The sequence below is a fragment of the Dermacentor silvarum genome, chromosome 11 (assembly GCF_013339745.2).
Source record: "Dermacentor silvarum isolate Dsil-2018 chromosome 11, BIME_Dsil_1.4, whole genome shotgun sequence".
NCBI classification, from domain to species: domain Eukaryota; kingdom Metazoa; phylum Arthropoda; class Arachnida; order Ixodida; family Ixodidae; genus Dermacentor; species Dermacentor silvarum.
Genome location: NC_051164.1, coordinates 74,807,379 through 74,815,571, shown reverse-complemented (window position 1 = coordinate 74,815,571; position 8,193 = coordinate 74,807,379).

Genomic DNA, 8,193 nt, shown 5'->3' with positions numbered 1-8,193 from the left:
TATGCCTTGTGGTATCAAGACTCTTCAGCGTTGCGAAAGGTTTTTCATTTTAAAAAAAGCAGCATAAAATCCATGTGAATAACAATGACAAGCGCAATTCAATGTTACTATTTTCGAGCGTTCATTAGCTCGGAAGTTGCATTGTGTGCTTCGCTCCGCGTGCGCCCGTGAAACAATATCTGAAAGCTCTGAAACCGTAGCCTATAGTACCCCCAGAAATTAGCGTCCGTCATGAACGGCACTTATTACTGTGGTTGAATTAGCTCAATATTTTTGTTTTCTCGAAACTTTTCCCAGTTTTTATACACGCACGCAGTGATCGCATTGGTGATCCATGCTTTCGTGCCATGGAGGGAGCCTTAATTCCTCCATGTTTCGTGCTGAAAAGGATGGATGGATGGATGAATGAATATGCTATGAGCGTCCCGTTTGCATCGAGGTAATGGGTCACGCCACCAAGCTATTCTTATTTTGCCGAATGTCCTACCTATCTTTAAAGAAACACACAATAAAAGCAAAGAATTCCGAGCATCAAACTTACACTTTTCTTACAGCCTCCAAGATATCAAGCGCGCGTGTTTTTAAATCTAAGAGGTCATGCTACTCTGCTTTGCCACTTTTTCCCAAACTTTTGACCTTCCACCAAGCCTTTCAGTAGCTTGATTCACTCGCAGGCGAGCGTTTACGACCTGCTGGTGCTCGCTTGCACACATAAATATCTGACCACTTATTTAAGGCATTCTTAAAAAAGATGGGAGATATGAACTTTAGCAACATCAGGTCATTTAGCCAGGCACTCCACGTGCATACAATACACGCTGTAGGAGTCCTAAAGGAGTCGGCCAACTCACGTGTCCCAAGCGCTATTCTTGCAGGAATCGGTCATGGATGGATGGATGGGTGTATGATCAGGCTGAACCGTTTAAATCGGGCGGTGACATACGCCACCTAGCCATGACTATTAACATAATTTGTACTTTGTGGTGGGTGAAATTTCACCCCTGCCTTGATTTTATCCACCAATCAGATAACCTCCGTTTGGTTATTTCTACCAATTTAAAGTCTATTTTGCCTTCACTGTCCCTAAACCCCAATGCTTTGAAAAAAATCAGCCCCGTTGCTTTGCACTGTAGGGTTAAGCCCTTTACAGATAAGTATGAGGTGTTCAGCCGTTTCCTCTTCTTTCTCCACACGCACGGCACAACGTGTCTATACCTTGGTACTTGACTCGGTACATCTTAGTCCGCAATACTCCCGTCCTGGCTTCAAACAACAAAGATCTTCCCCTAGAATTATCGTAGATATTTTCTTTGGCAATTTCTTGCTTGAAAGTTCTGTATGTTCCCAGTGCTGATTTCGTCTGCATCCCTGTTTTCCACAGACCCCTCTCTGTTTCTTTAACCTTTTTCTTAACCGCTGTTTCCTGGTTTGCACCCCTCCTGCAGTCCAAATATTTGATTGATAATTTTCTGGTCAGCTTCCTCCACTTGGTGTCAACATTCCTCATGTACAAATAACTGAAAACTCTCCTTGCCCACAGCTTTTCTGCCATTTCTCTCAATCGCTCCTCAAATTCTATCTTGCTGCTGGCTTCCCTGCCCTCGAATGACGTCCATCCCATGTCACCCTGTACCCCCTGATTTGGTATATTTCCGTGTGCTCCCAGAGCCAGTCTACCTACCCCTCGCTGCTTAACTTCCAACCTTGCTCGAACCTCCGATCTCATGCACAGGACCGCATTGCCGAAAGTCAAACTAGGGACCATCACCCCTTTACAAATCCCTCGAGCTCACCACTTCGTATCTATTATAATGTCACAGTGCCCTATTTTTCATCACAGCTGCATTTCTGCTACCTTTATTCGTTACATATTTTTCATGTTCCGTTAGGTACTCAGCCCCATTGTTTACCTACACTCCAAGATATTTGTACTTATCCACCACGTTCCGCGTAACCTCCTGTATCATATGCTCGCTGTCCTGATTATCATTAAAAATCATGACTGCCGATTTTTCTTTACTAAAGTTCAAACCTAAGCTATCTCCCTCTTTACCACAGATGTCCATTAATCTCTGCAAGTCTTCCTTGCCGTCAGCCATAAGTACAATGTCATCCGCGTACATCAGTCCTGGTAATGACTGTTTAATCCATTCTCCTTGCTTGAAAAGGGAAAGGTTTAAGTCAAGTCCGCTCCTCTCCAATTTTTTCTCTAATCCTTGCAAATACAGGAATAACAACAGAAGTGACAGAGGGCATCCCTGCCTAAGCCCCTGCTGTATCTCTATAGGCCCAGATACCTTCTTTTCCCATTTTATAAGCACCTTGTTACTTTTATAGATATCTTTTAAAAGATTACTTACTCCATCTTCCACATCTAGAGTGCCCAGTATGTCCCACAAATCCTTTTGGATTACACTGTCATAGGCTCCCTTGATATCCAGAAATGCGAGCCATAGGGGCCTGTGTTCCTTTTCTGCTATTTCAATACACTGCGTCAATGAGAACAGATTATCTTCTAACCTTCTTTGTTTCCGGAACCCATTTTGTAGTTCCCCCAGCACCTCCTCGTTCTCCACCCATGCCTGCAGTCTGTCCTTTATAATCTGCATCACCATCATGTAAACCACTGACGTCACTGTTATGGGACGGTAGTTGTTTATGTCGGCTTTGTCCCCTTTTCCCTTATTTATCATGCTCATCCTGCTCAGTCTCCCCCCGTCGGGGGCTTTACCGTCCATTATCATTTTGCTCACTGCCTCTTTTAATGCTTTCTTAGATTTTGGGCCCAATGTCTTTATTAACATAATTGGGATGCCATCAGGACCTGTCGACGTGCTACTAGGAACCCTCTTCTCTGCCATTTCCCACTCGCTTTGTGCAAGTGGAGCCACTGCACTAACTAGTCTATCCTCACCTGATTGAGCACATGCTATGTTTCGTTATTTAAATTTTTCTGTCATCATTGTTCTTATATGTTCCATTGCCTCATCTCCTTCTAGCCGAACACCTTGAGCTGTAACTATAAACCTCTGCTCTAGGCTAGTCTTATTACTCAAGGAGTTGGGATATCTCGTTTCCAAAATTTCTTCGCTGCTTTTCTATCCTTTTTGTTTACTTCCGACAACCATTGGGTCCCCTTTCTTCTAATCTTCCCATTGATCAAATGGGATGCTTCCCTTCTACAGTTTAAGAAGTTTTTCCATTTTCTGCCTACATCAGCTTCTGGTTCACCCCTCCGCTTTGAATATCTGTGTTCCCTGGATGCTTCCTGACGTTTCTCTATGGCCTTCGTAATCTCCTCATCCCACCAGCTCTTGGGTTTACGTCTTCTGTTACCTTTTGGCCTGACTCGTACCTTAGCAAGCTCTAGCTCAAATAGCCTGTTAAATTTGCATATGTCCATTCTGTTTTTGTATCCTCTGAAATGACTTCCTCAATTTGTTGAGTTGCTATTTCAAGCTGCTTTTCCGAGTAAAATATCCCACCTGGTTGTTCATCTCGCCTCCTACCTACTTTCATTTCTCTTCTAAAACTCGCCTTAATACGTTTGTGAGCACTATACCTAGACTTCTGGAGCCATATTCATCTATGTTCATTACCTTTAGCTTATCGTGCATCCTATGTGACATTAGTGCATAATCTATCGTCGACTGCAGGCTCCCCACCTCCCATGTTATGTGCCCTTCACACTTCTCAGTACTGTTGCATACAACTAAGTCATGCATTTCACACATATCCAGCATCATGTTGCCTGTTGAGTCTGTGTACCCGTCCATGTCTTCTATGTGTGCGTTCATATCTCCTAGTATAATAATCTCGCACCCTCCTCCTAGCTCATTTATGTCACTTGATATGCATTCCAGGATTTTTTTTTGTTTTCCTCTTTGGCATTTGCTCCTATCCACAGGTATACAAAGCCAAGGAGTGGCTGCTCTCCTGCAACTTTCCCTTTTAGCCATAAATGCTCCTTGCATTCCTGTTTGACCCTTTGCCAATTCATACTTTTATGAATGAATGCACCAATTCCACCCCTTTTTCTGCTGCCCTCTGTTTTTTTGCAATATTCCCATGCATAGTCAGGATTACAGGGAGGTTGCTCCATGTCCCTAAGATGTGTCTTCACAAACCCGTATACCATCAGCTTTTCCTGCCTTAGTTGCTCGTCTATCTCCTCCCACTTCAGCCTATTCCTGCCACCTTGCATGTTAATGTACCCTATGTCAGAATAACCTTGCCCCTGGTGCTTACGTCTATTTCTTCTCCTACCGATTCTACATTTCTTGAATCTTGGGACCTCTCTGGGTCCGTCTTCGTCTACACTGGTGGCCTTAGGGCTCTGGGTCCCCCTCAAAAAAGTCGTAGCTTGGCGCCCTATCCTACTACCTACCCTTTCGCCCGTGGCACCACTGTAGTGAATGCCATCCTGTGCAAAAGGGTGGGAGTCAGACTCGTACACTTCCCGGTTTACGTCCATTACGCCATTAGGTGTCTGAGCCGACCAAAGTGGTCGGCTCAGACACCTAATGACCCGGTTAGCCTCAACCACACTCCGTTCCATCCTGCTAGCATGGCCCTGGACCTCTGGGATTGGGCATATGGTCACATGCACGTTCGCAGAGGCTTCTCTGAGTTTACGCAACCCAACCTCTAACTGTCTGTTCTGGCTCCTTCCCTTCAGCACATCGTTGAGACCAGCACGGATAACAACCAGATTTTCGTGCTCCATGTTGTCCCATACAACCTTCTCAGCTTTTGCCATTGCGTCAACCATGCACTTCCCTGATTGGGCCTCTACCCTCGCCCGCCCGTCTGCCTTCACTTTTGTAAGGACGCCCTCCTCAACCCTCGCTACGTTGGAGTCCCCCACCACTAGGACCCTTCGCTCTACACGTTTGCCTCCCGCCTGCGATTGCCGTCCTCCAGTTCGCGCTAACTGGTTCTCCATACGCCGTGCGCCACTGACACGCGACGACGGGCTCCCTGCCGTTCGTCCCCTCCCACCCGAAGCCTGCCGCGCTACCTCGCTGTAGCGTTGTGGAACCGCCGTGTTGCCGCCGGCTCTCGCCTGCTGTTCTACGGCCCCTAGGCGTCTCTCCCTGCTCTCATAGCATGCCTCTGCCTGAGTCTCCGCGCTGTCCCCGCCGCCCGCCTGACGCAGCTCTGACCCAGGATTACGCGCCGCCTGTGCCATTAGCGCCTCCACCCGCTCTTCCAGCACGACCAGCTTTTCCTGTTCTTCTTGTAGCTCGCGAACTATTCGCTTTAGCAGGATGGCCTCGGCCCCCTTCCTGTCAAGCAACTCGCCGATCCGAGTTTCGAGCTAAATTCGCCGCTCTCGCTCCACTTTCAGCTCCCATTTGAGCTCTTCCACACTAGCTGCCCATTCCCCTTCCATCCGCCACACAGCCTCCTTAAATCCTTCACACGACCTGCACGCGAAGCTAGCCTCCTCAGCGTCGGCTAAACTTGCGAAGTGCGTAACACCAACGTTTGCACTCCTCGCACTGCACCAGCTCGCCATCACCCCTGTCCTTCCTAGCCTGCAGCAACATCGTCCGCCCGACCACCTAACGAGAAAGCCCACCAAATTACCTGCACAAAGCCCCACGGTAAGCCGTACGGCTATCTCGCTATCCGACTACCTCCGCTAGCTTCCCTAACACGGTTTAAAATAGTGTATTAGTTTAAAACTGCCGCTTTACACTGCTTTCACCGTGCAACACGTGCGCCACAACCCGCTTCCAAAAAATACAACTATTCGTTACCTGCTAACGTCCTACCAAAATAACCAAGAAACTAAAAAAAGGATGAAAAACAATATATATAATATATATATATATATATATATATATATATATATATATATATATATATATATATATATAGCTTGGTTAACCTAACACTTCTAGCGACCAAATAAAAATATCATCAGTCATCTGTCTGGGAAGTGCTGCCATCTATCATAACATTTAAAAGAGTGTTTTTCTCTTCTCAACGGCCTCCAAGATGGCAAGCAAGCGCGTCGTTTAATTTCAGAGGCCATGCTACTCCGCTTTGCCGGTTCTTTCAGAACTGTTGCTCTTCCACAAAGCCTTTCAGTAGCATTCACTCACAGGCGTGCGTTTACGACCTGGTGCTTGCTTACACACATAAATATATGTCCACTTCTTTAAGTCATTCTTAAAAAGATGGGAGGCATGAACTTTAGCAACACCAGGCACTCCACGTGCCATATAGTTTCTAAATAAATACATAGCAATATGAAACGCTATGCCACGTGCATACACGCTGTAGGAGTCCCAAAGAAGTCGGCCAACTACCGTGTCCCAAGCGCCAATCTTGAAGGAATCGGTCATCTGTCTGGGAAGTGCTGCCATCTTTTGTGACTTTAAAACGTTGTTTTCTGTTCTCAACGGCCCCCAAGATGGCAAGCAAGCGCGTCGTTTAATCTCAGAGGCCACACTATTCTACTTTGCCGCTTCTTCCAGAACTGTTGCTCTTCCACGAAGCCTTTCAGTAGCTTGATTCACTCACAGGCGTGCGTTAACGACCTGGTGCTTGCTTACACACATAAATATATGTCCACTTCTTTAAGTGATTCTTAAAAAGATGGGAGGCATGAACTTTAGCAACACCAGGCACTCCACGTGCCATATAGTTTCTAAATAAATACATAGCAATATGAAACGCTATGCCACGTGCATACACGCTGTAGGAGTCCCAAAGAAGTCGGCCAACTACCGTGTCCCAAGCGCCAATCTTGAAGGAATCGGTCATCTGTCTGGGAAGTGCTGCCACCTTTCGTGACATTTATAACGTTGCTTTCTCTTCTCAACGGCCTCCAAGATAGTAAGCAAGCACGTCGTTTAATCTCAGAGGCTATGCTATTCTGCTTTGCCGCTTCTTCCAGATCTGTTGCTCTTCCACGAAGCTTTTCAGTAGCTTGATTCACTCACAGGCGTGCGTTAACGACCTGGTGCTCGCTTACACACATAAATATCTGTCCACTTCTTTAAGTGATTCTTAAAAAGATGGGAGATATGAACTTTAGCAACACCAGGTAATTTAGTCAGGCGCTCCGCGTGCATACACGCTGTAGAAGTCCCAAGCGCTAATCTAACAGGGGGATCGGTCATCTGTCTGGGAAGTGCTGCCATCTTTTGTGACTTTAAAACGTTGTTTTCTGTTCTCAACGGCCCCCAAGATGGCAAACAAGCGCGTCGTTTAATCTCAGAGGCCACGCTATTCTACTTTGCCGCTTCTTCCAGAACTGTTGCTCTTCCACGAAGCCTTTCAGTAGCTTGATTCACTCACAGGCGTGCGTTAACGACCTGGTGCTCGCTTACACACATAAATATCTGTCCACTTCTTCCAGTGATTCTTAAAAAGATGGGATATATGAACTTTAGCAACACCAGGTAATTTAATCAGGCGCTCCGCGTGCATACACGCTGTAGGAGTCCCAAGCGCTAATCTAACAGGGGGATCGGTCATCTGTCTGGGAAGTGCTGCCATCTTTTGTGACTTTTAAACGTTGGTTTCTGTTCTCAACGGCCCCCAAGATGGCAAGCAAGCACATCGTTTGATTTCAGAGGCCACGCTATTCTACTTGTCGCTTCTTCCGAACTGTTTGCTCTTCCACTAAGCCTTCAGTAGCTTGATTCACTCACAGGCGTGCGTTAACGACCTGTGCTCGCTTACACACAATATCTGTCCACTTCTTTAAGTGATTCTTAAAAAGATGGGAGATATGAACTTTAGCAACACCAGGAAATTTACTCAGTTGCTCCGCGTGCATACACGCTGTAGTAGTCCCCAAGCGCTAATCTAACAGGGGACGGTCATCTGTCTGGGAATGCTGCATCTTTCGTGACTTTAAAACGTTGTTTTCTGTTCTCAACAGCCCCAAGATGGCAAGCAAGCGCGTCGTTTAATCTCAAGGCCACGCTATTCTACTTTGCCGCTTCTTCCAGAACTGTTGCTCTTCCACGAAGCCTTTCAGTAGCTTGATTCACGCACAGGCGTGCGTTAACGACCTGGTGCTCGCTTACACACATAATATCTGTCCACTTCTTCAGTGATTCTTAAAAAGATGGGAGATATGAACTTTAGCAACACAGGTAATTTAGTCAGGCGCTCCGCGTGCATACACGCTGTAGGAGTCCTAACGCCAATCTAACAGGGGGATCGGTC